Raw genomic sequence first — 17,407 nt, forward strand, 5'->3', positions numbered from 1 at the left:
GTGACATGCAAATGACTGTTACTTTATCCTAATGATAGGAGAATAAAAATTCAAAAACTTTTGCAAAGCAAAAAATAGCTTTCTATTGGTATAAAACATGACTTTTTCACCAGAGGTTTAAGTTTCAAGGTCATTCACAGTGACTTTTGATATTGAATAACTCAAAACACGCCCCCTTAGAATTTCTTCAAAAAAATATATTTTGTAGCTCTAACACTGTTCTCCCACTACACCAAAATGCAGGTTGGGACCACAATGGCAAGGGACTGCAAAAAAAATAGGAATGTTTACATATTTTTGTTAGATGATTTACAATATTTCTGTTCTAATATTATTGTTTTAATGTTTTGTGTTTACTCTTCATAAAGTATGCATATTTTGACAAATCAACAGATTTCTTAAATAAGAGCTAGAAAATGACAGACATTTTATTCAGGGTTGGAAAAGGTTTTTCCCATCCCTGGTAAATACCATGGTAAAAACCGGTATTTACCGTCCTGGGAAACACTTGGTTTTTCCCACATGGGAAAAACTGATTTTTAAAATATAAATTCAAAATAACCTTTAAAACTATCAAAATTGAGATCAAAGTAAATAATAGTTTAAAAGATTGAAAAAAAGAGGAAAGTTCACAAAAATGGACAATGAAATGGATTTCTTTATAAATATTTACACAATACACAGATTACAAATCATAATCCTATTCATATTCTTCGTCTTCTACTTCCACATTGGATTTTAGCATTATGTAACAAAACACTGATTTAGAGACTTTTTGCAAGCCCGCCCAGTCTATTTCTAATATTGTTTTAGGTGAGTGAAAAATTAGAAAAAATATGTTCGGGAGATGCTGATGATGCAGGACAGACATCCTTTAAGATGTTCTAATAATTGCAGAAATTTTACTTAAATTTTTCCACCATAGTGCTTTGTAATGCCTTCAGAGAAAAATGTTTCGACTGATTTTTCAAACATTCTGTTAGATTGGACAAGAATCTGGCAACAACTCTTCCTGATGATGCAAAAGAACATTTTGTGTAAACATCACACCAAACCAAAATTTAACAGAAAAATCTGTTTGATAAGTCAACTTAAAAATTTAATAAAAATTTTATAAAATTTAAACACAAATTATTTATTGCTTCTCTTGATGACACTGGTATTTTAAGATTCAATAATTTTATTTTATTATGTTCTGTTGTTGTTGTCTTGTGCCAGCTACGCTGGCAATTTGGGGTGCGCTTTCCAACAAAAGTTCCCAACAAAATATTTATTTAGGAAATTATTTATTGTTAAAAACTTTTGTGAGCAGATTTATGTTTTGTGCAATAGTTCTTATTTATTTATATTCCTTTCCCACAGAATAATTTAAGACCTAAGAGAATAATTAATAACTATTTATTTCTAACTTCCATTTTACGCATCAGATTTAGAAAGTCAAAATATTTCTTACATATTGTTATTTGGAAGTTTTTCCCGGTTTTTACCATTTTTTCCCGGTATTTACCACTTTTTCCCAGTATTCCCGGCGGGATGGGAAAAACTAGTTTCGGACGGGAAAAAGCCAACCCTGATTTTATTTGGTAACCGTAATTTTTATCTGTAATTAGCAACAGATCTTGGAAATAAAAACAGCAAGTTTTAGTCTATATGACAAAGCTTCCCGTATTATGGCAGAATTTTGTTTGTACTTCATGAATAATGTGTCCAAAAATTGAAACAATAATAATAGGACAGAGATAATGTGAAACATTTAACAAAAATTCAGTTGAATCTCGAAAACTCCCAAGTCACTGGCTAATAGCTTCGAGTTATCAATAGATTGAGTTACGGGAAGTTGTATGTAAATATTCCTGATTTCTTTTGCAGTACCTTGAGATTGCGGCCTCAGCCTAAGTTTTAGAAAACAAGGTTTAGAGCTATAATAAGTATATTTAAAAAAAAATTCTAAGGGGGGCATGTTTTGAGACATTCAAGGTCATGGTGAACTGAATCATGGTGAACACTTGAAAACGTTCACACCATTGACACACGGTGAACCTTGAAACAAACCTGTCATGCGAAAGTCATGTTTTATACCAATAGAAAGCTCTGTTCTTTAAATTTACAATGGTTTTTGATTTTTTGTTCAACTATAATTAGGATAGAAGTCACAACTTTCTGTTTTTTTCTCACTTTTTAAGTTTTTAACAAACCTGTATTTCATAAAAATTTTGAAGTAGGGTTCTGAAAAGTGGCAGGATACTTATCTTGTCATAAGTGTCCTTCACACGAAATTTCTTTAAAATCGGAAATGGTGAAGAGCTCAAGAAGGTAACTGATCTAACGTAAGGAATTCCACAATATAAAACATGTGAACATTCCTGTTTTTTTTTCAGTACCTTGCCATTGCGATCCGAGTCTAAGTTTTGGTGCAGTGGAAGAATGATGTCAGGGCTATAAAATACATTTTTTTAAAGAAATTTTAAGGGGTCATGTTTTGAGATATTCAAGGTCAAATGTCATGGCAGATGACCTTAAAACTGAAACTTGTTTCAAAAAAGTCATGTTTTATATCAATAGAAAGCTCTATTCTTTAGCTTTACAATGGTTTTCGAATTTGTATTCTACTATAACTAGGAGAGAAGTTACAGTCATTTGTAAGTCACAACTTTTCGCTTTTTGTATTTTTTCAGTTTTTAACAGCCCTGTATTTCGTAAAATTTTTAAAGTAGAATTCCAAAAATTGGCAGGATTAGTTATTTTGTCATATGTGTGCCTTACACCAAATTTTGTTAAAATCGGAAATGGTGAGGTCAGGAAGGTGATTGATCTGATATGGCCCATGTGTGAGAACATGATATGGGCCATATAACCATATGGCCCATATGCTTGTTCAATCTGCAACCCAAAAATAGCATGAGTGTTTTTTACTTTCTTCTATATCTAATCTTTAGAAGAAAGTATTGGATTCGTGCAAATTTTCGAATTTCGAACGTTTTGAGTTGTGCTGAGTCCATTTCAACCATTTTTGGAAAATGTCTGTCTGTCTGTATTTGTGTGTGTGTCCGTGTGTGTGTCACGTCTGTGTTTGACCAGTTTTTTGTGGCCGCTCTATAGCAAAAACTACTGCATGAAATCGAGCGAAATTTGGTACACATATGTGGCGCTATGTGAACTTGTGCCCATTGGTTTTTGGCGCGAATTCCTCCAAAGGGGGGTGGAGCAATGAGACATTTTTTGAGTTATAAGTGCCTGCTATTCCCCAGCAAGTAACTGGCGGAATCAAACAAAATTTGGTCCATATGTTGGTATTAACAGGAACAGGTGCTGATTCAATTTTGGTGTCAATAACTCAAACGGGGGTTGAGCTGTAGAACATTTTTTGTTGTCAATTGTGACTGCTGTATCTCATGAAATAATGAACGGAATCAAACAAAAATTTATCGACAAGTAGCCCCTAGAGGGTATAATAGCTGATTTTATTTTGGTGTCAAAAGCTGAAAAGGGGGTGGCGCAATTGAATGTTCCTTTTTTTTTCATTGTGAGTGCCATATCTCAAGAAGTAATGCTACGTTCTGGATGAAATTTGGATTAAATGTGAATCTATTTGTAAATAGGCGTTGTTTCAATTTTGGCGCCAATCGCTCCATAGGGGCGGGGGGCTGATTTTTTTTTGTGCAAATAAAAATAGCTTTATAAATGCAACAATAAAAAAGATAAATCGTAATAGATTGTCGTCTGCGTATTTCTTGTGATTTTATTAGTATGGAAATGATCGGAAATGTTATCTCAATGATTTTAAATTTTTAACTGTTGCCATCTAATGTTTGTTAACAAATAAAACATGTAATTAATTCAAGCAAGGCTTTTAAAATAACTTTCAAGTCGTTCTTTGCTTTGCTTTTGCGGGAATTCAGGTATTCGGACGGTCGTCAAGTTTTTGTGTGCATATATTTTTTTCTTTCTTTTTTTTTTTTTTGGTTCCTGGGAATATTGCACTCTCTTCAAGCATAGGGAGGGATCAGAATTCACAAGAAAGATTTAGAAGAAAGTTTCGTGATGGCCACAACATACTAGTTACTTTCTTCTATATCTAATATATAGAAGAAAGTATTGGATTCGTGCAAATTTTCGAATTTCGAATTTTGACGGATTCGAACGTTTTGAGGTGTGCTGAGTTCATTTCGACTATTTTTGGAAAATGTCTCTCTGTCTGTGTGTATGTGTGTCACGTCTGTGTGTGACCAGTTTTTTGTGGCTGCTCTACAGCAAAAACTACCGCATGAAATCGAACGAAACTTGGTACACATATGTGCCCCTATGTGAACTTGTGCCCATTGGTTTTTGGCGCGAATTCCTCCAAGGGGGGTGGAGCAATGGGACGTTTTTTGAGTTACGCGTGATTGCTATTCCTCAGGAAGTAACTGGTGGAATCAAACAAAATTTGGTTCATATGTTGCCATTAACAGGAACAGGTGCTGATTCAATTTTGGTGTCAATAACTCAAACGGGGGTTGAGCTATAGAACGTTTTTTGTCGTCAATTGTGACTGCTGTATCTCAAGAAATAATGAATGGAATGAAAGAAAAATTTATCGGCAAGTAGCCCTTAGTAGGTATAAGAGCTGATTTTATTTTGGTGTCAACAGCTAAAAAGGGGGTAGCGCAATCGCCCGTTCTTTTTTTCCATTGTGAGTGCCCTATCTCAAGAAGTAATGTTACGTTTTGGTTGAAATTTGGAATATATGTGAATCCATATGTAAACAGGCTTTGGTTCAATTTTGGCACCAATCGCACCAAGAGGTGCTGATTTATTTTTAATATCATTATTTTTTAGCGAATAAAAATAGTTTTATTAATGCAACAATAAGAAAGATAAATCGCAATAGATTGTCGTCTGCATATTTCTCGTGATTTTAAATGTATGGAAATGATCGGAAATATTATCTCAATGATTTAAAATTTTTAACTGTTGCCATCTTATGTTTGTTAACAAATAAAATATTTGTAATTAATTCAAGCAAGGCTTTTAAAATAACTTTCAATTTTCGCTCTTTGCTTTGCTTTTGCAATAATTCAGACATTGGGATGGTCGTCAAGTTTTTGCATGTGTAATTTTGTTTTTGTTGGGAATATTGCTTCCTCGTCAAGTATGGGGAGGGATCAGAAAAAAAAGAAAAATATAGAAGAAAGTTTCGTGACGGCCACAACATACTAGTTTTAATTACTGTTTGCATGTTTTACGTTGATTCATTACTTTTTGTCCCCCCCCGAATCATATATATATATATGTATATTTACAGTAAAACCCTTCCTAATGGACACCCCTCTTAAGCGGACAATTTTTAATTCCCCAGTTCCAAGGCAAATAACATTATTAAACCCGTCCTGCAGACATGCCTCTATTGCGGGCAAAAGAAAAAAAAATTCTCCTGTTAGTATCCGCATTAGAGGGATTTTACTGTATGTATATATTCTAACCCCTTAAAATCTAAGACAGTCATCGTAGTAAAAGCATTGGATCAGCAGAGATCTCTGCAGTACTTTTCTTCCTCAGATTCCGGAGAGCTCCCCCTGTACAATTCAAGCTCTGTGCGATAGTCTTTCACACTAGTCTCCTCCTCTTTTGGTTCCTGGGCGGCAGAAATCCAGGCTTCAGGGGTTCCCTGTTGAGAATTCTGCACTTGGTCATAGTCAATATAATTGGCAGCTGCATCTTCCTGGAAGAAATATATGCATGTTAGCTTTATATAATTACAATATATAAGAGGGACCTCAACATGAAATTGCTCAATGTGTCAAAATCTAAAAAAAATATAGTGATAATACCATTTTATTGGTACATAAATAAATGTCATCATGGTACTGAAAATAGCCTTTAATTTTTTCTCATTGGCCTCAGGATTGAATTACTGAATAGGCATCAAGGCCACCGTCTAGGGCCTCTGACATTTAGGGGCCTACAAATGGCTAAAATTGTTTGAGCCAATGTCTAAAACTGTAAGGTTTGACTGCAAAAGTTTCTAGCCAAGGGCCACCCAATTATCTTAATCCGGACCTGATTGGCCTTTCACCGAAATTAAAGGCTTTAAAGTGCAGGGTGTTCAACAAAGAAGAACACATTTGAGATTTGCAACTGAACTATGCAACATTTTATGCTTTTTTCAACAACACTTATCTCATCTAAGACCCCTTTTACAATGGTGATCCGATTTGGCCAGTTACGGCCTTGGTAACAGTTAAAAATGGGGGAACAATGCAGCTTGGAGATGTCGAATTTCTTAGTTTGCACAAACAGAAAAACACCATATATGTAGCTGCCATATTTGTTCATCATACTCAATAATAATTTCGCATTTTAATGGAACTTTTCATCTTTAGTGAGATATATTTGATTGGAGGAATACTTTATATTTTAATAGAACTTGAAACAGCAGGAGAAATTTTTGTTTCTCAAACTAAGCTGAGGTGAAAATATGGCAATTCAGAAGTTCTTTTTGTAAATAAATCATAAACTCGGTAAAAGTTTTTCAAAAATATAAAAAGAAACTAAAGTCACTATCTTGGCGAACAGCAGCAGAAGACTGAACATAACACTTTCATTTCTTAATAATAGCTCTTTCCAGGCTACTTTCCGTAAAAGTAAAAGAAGGTTGAAAAAAAGCATGAAAGAAAGCTTAATGCATCTTAAAAATATTGCTAAAAACAAAAAAAAAAAAAGTCAAACACATATAAATAAATAAAAATCGAAAAATTAAAAAAATAGATCTGGGAAAGTCCACCTCATTTCCATCTTTCACTTTTTCATTTAAATAATTTTTTCTTCAATTTTGAGCAGTTAAAAATAACATAGGAAATAAAAGCTCACATAGGAAATTAGGGAACTTTTCGGGTTTCATTCTACACAGTTTCAGGAACTAACCCTGAAATATTCAGCTAATTATAAATTTGTATTGCATCAACCCTATATTGAGCTATAAACTTTTCAAAAGCTAATTTTAAAACTAGCTTAAAAGTCACATTGAAATCTATTTTCAAAAAAAAAAAAAAAGGACACGTTGTCTAATTTTAATGCCAGATACAACTTACACCTTGCTGTTTCAAATATGACATTTAATAACTCGGTTGATTTCGGATCAAAAATGTTGCTGAAAATGGCACTATATAACAATAAGAAACATCAAATTATATGTATGTATTTACAGTCTATACATTAAAGCTGAAAATTAGCAGTCGCCACTCCCCACGAGGCGATTAAAGTTGCAAAAGTGGCGATTAAAAAATTTGTCATCGATCACCACCTCCAGTTGCTGCTCTTGCTCAGTCCTATCTTTATCGTTTAGTTTAATTTTGATTTTCGGTTGATACACGAGTTTGCGATAGTAACCAGGGTTCATACTCAATTTGGATAAAAAAATTCCATGACTTTTCCAAGACTTTTTCATGACTTCATAAAAATTTTCATGACCTTGTTACACAAAGAGAATAGTGCTATTAAATGCCAAACTTGCCAATTTTTGGAAATGGGCTTTCGAAAAACTTTTATGTGAGTGCCACTACCTCATTGGAGGTTACTCATTGGAGGGCACTTACTTGTGACTGAAAAAATATCAGTGCACTGCAGAAACTAATAAATTATTCTTATTTGTCTTCATCAAATCAATTCAAGTAAAGTAAAAATGCAATACACTGATGTTTAAATGTCTAACAAATATTTAATAACTAGGGCAGAATAGTAATGAATGGGACAAAAATTGAATTTGTCATTACTAAGTTACCAATAATAAATTTACTTCATAAAAACATTGCCCTTTGGTGTCACTAGTGCATCCACTCACCAATGTAACTGAACAATATACTATATTCATTCATTAAAGTAAAGCCACGTTTTTCAGTTTTTTCATTTTTCTGAATCAGATATTTCAGCTGGCCACAAGGGGATCAGTTTTACGAGCTGTATGTTGGGCACCACTGTTTTAGAGTATTAGATTTCTCCTATTTCTATGTTCTATTGCCTGACTAAAACCTTCACTTTTTAAAGCCTTCAACATATTAACTCTGGTAAATTTAATAATGGATTTTTTACAAGTAGTTGAAACGAACTTGGGTGTAACTGAATTGCACTTTTTGAGGGGGCGGGGCAAAAATCAAGAAAGTGCAAGTTCACTACTACATAATATAAAATATAAAAAGTGCAGAAAATAATGGTGAATTCAAAATTAGTGATGTCCTAGAAGTAAAATCACATTACAAGAAAAGGCGAGCAGCTGTTACAGAAGCGGATGAAATTGGATTCCAAAACTCGAACTTGTTTCTAAGATTGCTCAAGTTATATGCAATATTACTAAACCACTCAATATTTCTAGTGCTCTTTTAGATATTGTTACTTTCTTACTACTCAAGACATTTTTTCATGACTTGAAATAAATTTCCATGACTTTTAATGAAAATATTAATTTTCCATGACTTTTCTAGGTCTGAAATTTGTTTATTTTTTTTCCATGACTTTCCAGGATTTCCATGACCCGTGCAAACCCTGAGTAACAGAAATGTAAGTTTTCTGAAATTTCCCTTTAAATTTCATAAATTTTGCCCTACCTGTTCCAAAGATCTCTTTATTTACTCTCTAAAAGAAGGAAGCGCGAAAAAAAAGTGCAAACCTCATAACTATACTTGTGTTTTTCTTTCTTTCTCTCTCTCTCTTTAAATGGCAGGTTTAGTATTAAATCTTAAAACTTTTGTCTCTTTTCTCGCTGTTTTAACCAGTCGCTGTTTTAGTTTACCGGTTTTCAGCCTTTTTTTTCATCTATTTCGTTTACCCATCGCCTGCAATTACTATGCGCATTTTTTTTTTTCATCCTTAACAAGAAGTGGAATTTTTGCCAGCAAAATGCTTAACAATGGTGACTAAAGTGCAATATTTTGATTTTTGATACACACCAATGTTAAAATTTTAACAAGAAATATCAAATTTAAAATAATTTCGTGTTTGACTCAGAAAGTTTAGTTATTAACACCCCTAGATATCAGATAATGATGAAAAACGCCTTTGTTTACGTTTACATCAATGAACTTCGGAGATGACAAAGAGACATAAAATTTTAATAGCCTCAGCTGCCGCCAGAACAAAATCCTGGATTCGCCACTGCTGCAAGCCTATGTATAATTATTGATGAAATGAATATTTTAATTTTATTGTTATTTGAAATGCACTAATAATTTTGAGCAAATGGGTGGGGGTATACCGATGCAATTCCTCCACTTGTTTGCTATTTTGATTCAACGTGTGGGGTCGGTCTAGAAATTCTTTTCCAGACCACACTCATTGTGAGAAAAACATGTTACGCGGGTGTTTTATATCTGCAGGGTTCATACACTTTTGGTTAAAAAAAGTTCCCTGACTTTTCCAGGTTTTCCAGGTTGTTTTTTAGAAAATTTCAGGTTACTCGCTTCATTCAAAATTTAAGTTTAAATAGTAATATTTTCAGAATAATTAAAATTGTTTAAAGTAGCGATGCAGAAGAACTGAAACTTCTCCCCTTAGATTTAAAAAAAAAACTTGGTTTTTTTTTCGTTTGTTTTCTCTGTCAAAATTTTAAGTTTTTTTTAAACATTTTGTTCAAAATTGTTTTAATTTGTTTACTATTTGTTGAAAACAGAGTACTTTCAACTTATTTTAGCGTTTCTTTGATGTCACGCGTAATATTATAGCATTTTACTGTAGTCCTGCAGCAACCTTTTAGCATCCGCTTTTGGTTTACAATACTTTTTATTTTCTTATAAGTAGGTTACACGAAACATATTGAGCAAAATACAATGCTAAATTTCAGTATAAATATGATTAACTTGTTGCATCAATCGGCATACCATGTAATGCATAGTAACAAAAATCAACATCCGACAAACATAGGCCAATGCCAATAATCTTTTTTTTTTTTTTTCACATATTAAAGGACGCTTACATTAAAATTTCAAACTTTCTTTTCCAGAAAGTAATAGTTAATTTTCAAAAATTCATAACTTTTTGCACATTTAATGTTATTTTCAATATTACAAATTGATATAAACGTCCAATTCTGTTTCTGGAAGTTTAAGTCTACTTCCATTGTGCAAACGATCAAATATGGCGACAAAGTGAAAAATTTAAAATAATAAGTAGATTTTTGGATTTGTAGTATAAAGTAGTAATAAATAATTAATAATCCTTAAAAAACTACAATAAAAGCAAAATAGTCAGTATTTAGCACATAAGAGTCTAACTCAATTAAAACAAAAAAAATGTTATGAAGATTAAATTTTGCATTTTTCCAGAAAATAATTACAAATTATCCGGGAAAAAAGGGCACAATTTGTGTTGTTTTCAATAGTTTGCATTGCAATTAACATCCAATGCCGTTTTCGGGAACTTAGGCACTTGAAAAAGGCTTGTGTACTTCCATCTTGGGAATGACCAAATATGGCGGCTATGCCCAAAAATAAGAAATAACTTTTTTTTTAATTTGTTGCATGAAGACAGTTAAAAAATAATAAATCTTCATGATACTACAATTCACTGAAAAGTTTTTATCACATTTGCGTCCGAGGCAGTGAGGATAAGATTAAGTTTTAAGAACAAAATTTTTCATTTCTCAAGAAAATTATTTCAAATAATAATACAAAAACAATTTGCAGACCATTTTTTGTTGTTTTCATCAGTTTTCAATTAAAGAAAACATCCAATTCTGCTTTGTTTTTAGAAACTTAGGCATTTTTGGATCGTATCTACTTCCATCTTGTGAATGACCAAAGACGGCGACTACGTTTAACACGTAGCTGAAATGATTTTCCGATCAACAAAAAAAAAAAAAAAAAAAAACATTTTCCCCGATCGACCCTCCCATCTACAGGTTGTGCTTCCGAAGCAGTAAATTGTCTTTTCTCCTGTTGAGTTTGTGCATAATTGCTGGTCACCTGATTTTTTTTCCCTTGGGAACTACTGAGAGCCAAAAATGGCGGCTGCTGAAGATTTTTTGGGTTGCCACTTTTTTCATTGCTTTAAAATTGTTACAATTTTTTTTAAATACATCGATAAAAATGAAGATTAGATCTTATAAAACGAAATTCCCTGGGAAAAAATTGGGAAAAGAAAACTTTTGGGGACACATTTGGAAAATTCCTTGACATTTTTGACTAAGTCATTTTCCCTGATAATTCCAAGTTTTCCCGGAGCGTACGAACCCTGAACCGAACAGAATGTTGTGGCAACCCATCTAAAACTTAAGGCAGTAGAAAGAAATGCGTTCCCCTCACTGACTCCATGTAAGAAAATCTTCGCTCTTTTGGGGCATTTTTCGTTGTGAAAAAAAAACGTTCATTTTTCGATTGCAGTTTTTAAGTGCCAGCGTCGGTTTAGATAAAAATTTACAATTTTTTTCGTGAAATCACAATAAAAACGAAGACTAGATCTCATAGTACTTAATTCCTTGGGAAAAAAATGGAAAAAAAATTTTTGGAGGACAAAATTTGAAAACTCCCTGACTTTTCCCTGACCTTTTTGACAATGTCATTTTCCCTGACAATTCCCGGTTTTCCCGGAATTCCCGGAGCGTACGAACCCTGATCTGTCACCAGTATGGGAGCTGGATAAGTATAAGACCACACGTAAATACGGTTTTTGCTCCCCTTTTCTGAGAAATGTTCGAAATTAGATCTTCAGAATAGCTGAATTCTATCCGAAGCTGGACATTTTTTGTGCACATAAACTTTCTCCGTTTGGTGTGATATGATGTCTGTGACACTATAGGGAACATTTTTCAGCCATCTTGTCAACGCAGTTGAGACCCCAGACAGCAGAAGGAAAATGTCTTTACCCATTTTGTCAACATCGTCTAACTGTTGTAAACAGGGGTCTATGCATTCCCCGCCGAACGAATCCCCGTATATAAGAGAAAGTAAATAGGTCAAAGGGGGAGACTCGTAGAGCAAAGAGCATGACGAGTCGCGGAGTGTGGCTCTCGCAGTTCAAAATATCTTTGTAACATTAAATAATCTGTAATTTGTAATATAGCTGTAAATATTGATATGTTGATTAAACGTCTCTAAAAGACCATGCATTCTCTTGTCGTCTTTACACAAGAGGTGGAAACGGTACAGGGGGAGAAAAAGAGAATGAGCTAATGAAAATTTTAAATCATCAATCTTATTCAACAAATACCAGTTAATGATACTCTAGTGGTCTAGTGCGATGCTACAAGTATTAACAATTTCATTTTATATATTTTATTCTTGATCTCATAGATTCAATGTTATCAAGTTTATGAATTCTGAATGTTTAACACAAATTCATTTTTCTTAAGATTTGAAATAAACAGAAACATGTCGTACAAGATTTTTAATGTCTTTTACCTGTCATATTTAAAAACTAAAAGCATTTTGCATACATCTTCTAGGACATGCTCATGAATAGTTGGCAGGTTACAGAAAACAATGTTTAATATATTGTTCATGCACAAAAAAAGTAACACAGCTCAAAACGCATATTTTGCGGTTCATTTAAAAATATATAACAGTTTGAGATGTAGCTTACAACAGGAAAAACATCATAAAGGTCCCTATGGTTTGCAAAATGAATTATTAATGCTCTAAAACCAAACTTTTTCCTCATTTTGCACTGTACTAAAAGGTTTATTTTTTATTTTATTTTATTTATTTTTTCGTCTCTTCTGTAAAATTTTATGCTTTTTGGTTGTGCCACCGTTCTTGCGTGTGAGCGATATTCTGATGATTTTTTTTTTCATTATTAATAAAAATTTGAAACATAGTTGCAGTTCTAAAAAGTAGCTACTAACTTTAAAAAGTGGCCACTAATAAAACTGAGTTTACCAACCACTGGCTACTAACCAAATTTCCAAGTTTTCAGCTTTACTATACATTGAACTCAAAACTTAGTAGTCATCAGATATTCAAATTCACAAATACAATTAAAAAAAAAAAACTACAGTTTAAGGCATAATTAATGTATTGTCTTAGCATTTCTAAAATTCTGCTGGTAAATTAAATATTTTAACATAAACATGTTATTGAAAACAGCTTTCAGAGGATTGCCATTTAGAAAAATTATATTAAAAAAAAAAAAGATAGCCAGGGATTGAGACTGTTAATGACACACAATAAACAAAAGCAGAACTGGCACATCTGTAAGTGCAAGGGAAGGCAGGATTTATACAGTATTTTCAAAAGCTCTTTTTGAAAATTGTAACTTGTCTGGATGGGAGTTTAAAATTTAGTGCTCCCCCCCCCTTACCAGTATCTAAAATTAAAATCTGAATTTAATATGCTCAATTTTTTTCTTTTTCTTTTTTTTGAAAGTCAATCAGGAATTATTTGAAATAATGTTGTGCACAGTTTAAAACACGTTAATATGTTAATTCTGTCTACATTTCCTATTTTGGGGTTCTTGAAATGTCTATTTATCAAAGTAACTGGGACTGAACAATGACAGAGTAAAGTATTTTCCTGTACATTATCCACGGAAGCGTATAATTTGCAGCTCCTAAAATTGGCCTGAAGAGGAAAAAAAAATCTTTGTATAATCCGCGGATAACACAATGCAAAAAAATGAAGTTTTGATGTGACATACAATTTATGCAAGTAGATTAAAAACATGAAGTAATAACTTTTGAGGTATATTCAATATTTAAAAATAAAATAATCTAAAAATAAAGATTTCTTCTCGAAATTGTCATTATAGTACGCTAATAACTTGAAAACAGAGTCAAGAAAGGAACAAACGGTCTGATCTTGTGCATATGAAGGCTTCTTTCTTGACTGTATGTTGTTTATTTTACCTAGCCTGGATCACGTAAAGAGAACATTCAAGCTATGTAAAATAAACAACATACAGTCAGGGTAACAATCTCTTAATAGCGAATTCTGCCGTAAATATTGAGGTTCAATGCGTTGGTGTTGAGAAAAAAAAATGGACAGACAATCCGCGGCAGAGTATAATCCGCACCTCATTAATTTTTCTTTTTTAATAGATAATCCGAGGATTATATGCAGGAAATATGGTACTTAATGCTCATCTAAAGCATAAGGTGCAACCAACAAAAGAAATGAAACTTTACCATTCTTTTCAGCAGAAACTTAGACTTTCTTTCTGATTGCACGGAATTCGCATTTTCCTTCTTGTGGGAATCTGAAATATTCATAGCATAAATAAATATTATTTCAGAAAAAGGGTCCTCCATACATTTAAAAAATCCAAAATTAAAAAAGAGAGAAAAAAAAAACAAGAGGAGTCCTAAAAAAGTAGTTTTAAGTTTAGCTATCCCTCATTCATGTTAAAATAATACCTTCAAACAGTTTTTATGCTTTACTCCTGCCAAAACAAACAAACAAAAAAAAAAGGTCTGAAACTTTACATTTTCAATATGAAGCTATGTTTTTCTCTAAAAAAATAAATAAATAAATGAATGAAATAAAAAATAGCCCAAAAAGATTAGGCCGGTGGATCCTATGTTTTTAAATGCAGTACGGTAGAATCTCGCTTATCAGAACTAACTTGGATCAAAGGCCATCCGGATAATCCAGGTAGTATGGAAAATAAGCAAAACAAATCTAAATAGGCACACATTTTTTATTACACAACAAAAACAGTGCTTTGTAACATAACAAAGTTATACAGGATTGTTTTGCACATTCTACAGTTTATCATTTATGTTATTCAATCAAACATTATTATTTATAGTTCAGCTGCAGCGATGTCAGACAGAAACTGCAAGACCACCATGATTTTTTTTAGATTGCTATAATTTATTTTGCGATCTATGCAAGTTTTATTTATAATTGAAATAAAAAGCCAATATTTGGTGCACTTTTGGCACAGCTATCATAATTTACAATAATAATTTGTGTGAATATAAAACTTTTTTTTTAATCTATAAATTTGTTCCAGATTAACTGGAAATCCAGATATCAACGTGGTTATACTATAAGATAAATAAATACCTTTGTGCTGAACAGAAAAGTAAGACAAAACAACGTTAGAAGAAGCACAAATTTGTAAATAACAGCAGACACGTGTTTCGGCGTTACAGGGAACGCCTTTTTCAATGCAAAAAATAATGAGCTTATGGATGAAAAGACATCCATCCATAAGCTCATTATTTTTTGCATTGAAAAAGGCGTTTCCTGTAACGCCGAAACACGTGTCTGCTGTTATTTACAAATTTGTGCTTCTTCTAACGTTGTTTTGTCTTACTTTATTGTGGTTATACTATACTCAAGAAAACTTGCTTCAAGCAATATTGTGAAACTTTTTCTGCTTTAACTGAAACCAAATAAGTTCACTAAGTTTTATAATTTATCTTTTTCTGCATGGTAGGTACCATGTGCTGTTCTCGCATCCATTTCTGTCTGCTTTTTCCAACAAGAAGGAAAAGAATTTCATTTTCCGTGGCATTTTAAAAATACAAATTACTATTTGCATTTTTAAAGCAAAAAGGTAGTGACTAAATTTTAAAATTATATGAGCAAGAAATAATTCAACTTCATGGAACAGAAACACAAATCAAATGAGACTGTTCAGATTGGAAGAACAAGCAACCCCAGACCACAAAAAGAAAACGTCTAGACCACAACAAAAGATAAGCACGATAAAAATAAATGTTACTTCTCACATGGAAAATTTTGCTCCAGATATTTTTTTGAACCAAGAGCTTATTTTTGGGTAACATCCAACTCCACGCATTGTATTCTTTTGTTTCAACAAGCTATGATACCTTTAACCCCCCCCCCCCCCCATAGAACTACAATTTGAGAGGAGAGAACATTTTCCGCTCTTGGTTTACACATTTTTCATTTCCTTTCAAGGGGAAGAAATTTAAAATATGACCTCTTATTCCCCTAACTAATTTTTTGCAACACCTGCTAGCTGCACAGCTGTTTTTATTTTATTTTTATATTTTTTTTTCAGAAGAGGAATGAGTGTAAGAGTTGTAAAGTATAGATAAAACAAACAGCTTTATATTGAGCATATGTTTTGGTTAACTGCCCCCCTCCCCACTCCCCTTTCAAGAAAAAAAGCAGCAGCAGCAAATGTTTTTCTCTTTATTTTTAAAGAAAACTTTCTTCGGATCTACCAAATTTATTATATCCTAAAACATAGGAATATCATCATGAAAAATTTCATTTTTAAGTTGAATTTTCTTTTTCTACACAAGTATGAAATAAAATAATGGAAATTTTAAGACAAAACTCAAAAATTGAGGAAGTTAAGGAAAAATTTGCAATTTTAAGAAGATTCCTTCCCTTGTATTAACCGTTTAACCGCCGAACTATTGACGGATGATCAAATTTGAGTAATTTTTTGAAATTATGTCTATTTATGTCTAGTAAATACAGAAATAAAATAAAATTTCCAGAAAAATTTTTTTTACTATGATTTTCAGTGTGTTCCATTTTTGGAACATTGGCGTTTTGCATGAAGTTTTTTTTTTTCAGAGAATTTTTTAAACTAAGAGGTTTTGAATGCGGTTTTTATCTTAGCATACTTTATTGCGGATAAAATAATAATAGAAATTGCATTTGTGTACATATCCAATACAGAAAATCCAATACAGAAATATCTAATGCCCATCATATGAAAGGAAGCGTTGCTGGTGAAGTCGTTTGTCGCAATGGAAACATTTCTTAGCCGTATTTTTTTGCACACCGCGCAACGTCCTTGGGATGCAGATACAATATAATGTCCGTCAGACATTCTTGACCGTTTATGTAAATGACAATGAGGCTCTGGAGGACTTTCCACTCGTACTTTTCTTCTTAGGAGGTGAGTTGTTATTTCTCTTCGGAACTCTAAATGCTTCATCTTGACTTCGTGTAAATCTCAATGAAGTAACCAACTAGCTACAACTGAAATATTCAGCGCATTACTAAAAAGATTCCACCACCAAATTTTACTCCTCAAATGAGGTCTGTAGCTCCCTAAAAGTTTATCCAAGACGTCCACACCCCCCATTTCTTCATTGTATCTCTTGATAAGATGAGGTTGTGGCACATCTATCTTGCATTTCTGCGCATTTGAGTAACATTTTACAGATGCAAGTGGCTCATGTGTATAACAATTAGATGCTACTGTAACCACTGTATTATCTTTCCAGCTGCACATGTACACTGATCCATCAGATCGATAGTCAAAATTTCCGCGATCTTCTTTAGAAAGGGCTTTTTTGGATTTCCGTGGACAATGGCCAGTTCGGTTTTCACGAATTGTTCCTGTTGCTCGTACACTTCTTTTTTGATAGCTGAGAAATTAAGCCATATGATGTAAAAAAGTTATCAAAGTATACTTCATGCTTAGACGTGTCAGTCAAAACTGATAATAGATCATTTACAACTCTGGATCCTAATTGCACATCAGGGGATCCTTCTTTTTTGCCTGAATA

The sequence above is a fragment of the Uloborus diversus genome, chromosome 1, assembly GCF_026930045.1.
Source record: "Uloborus diversus isolate 005 chromosome 1, Udiv.v.3.1, whole genome shotgun sequence".
NCBI lineage: Eukaryota > Metazoa > Arthropoda > Arachnida > Araneae > Uloboridae > Uloborus > Uloborus diversus.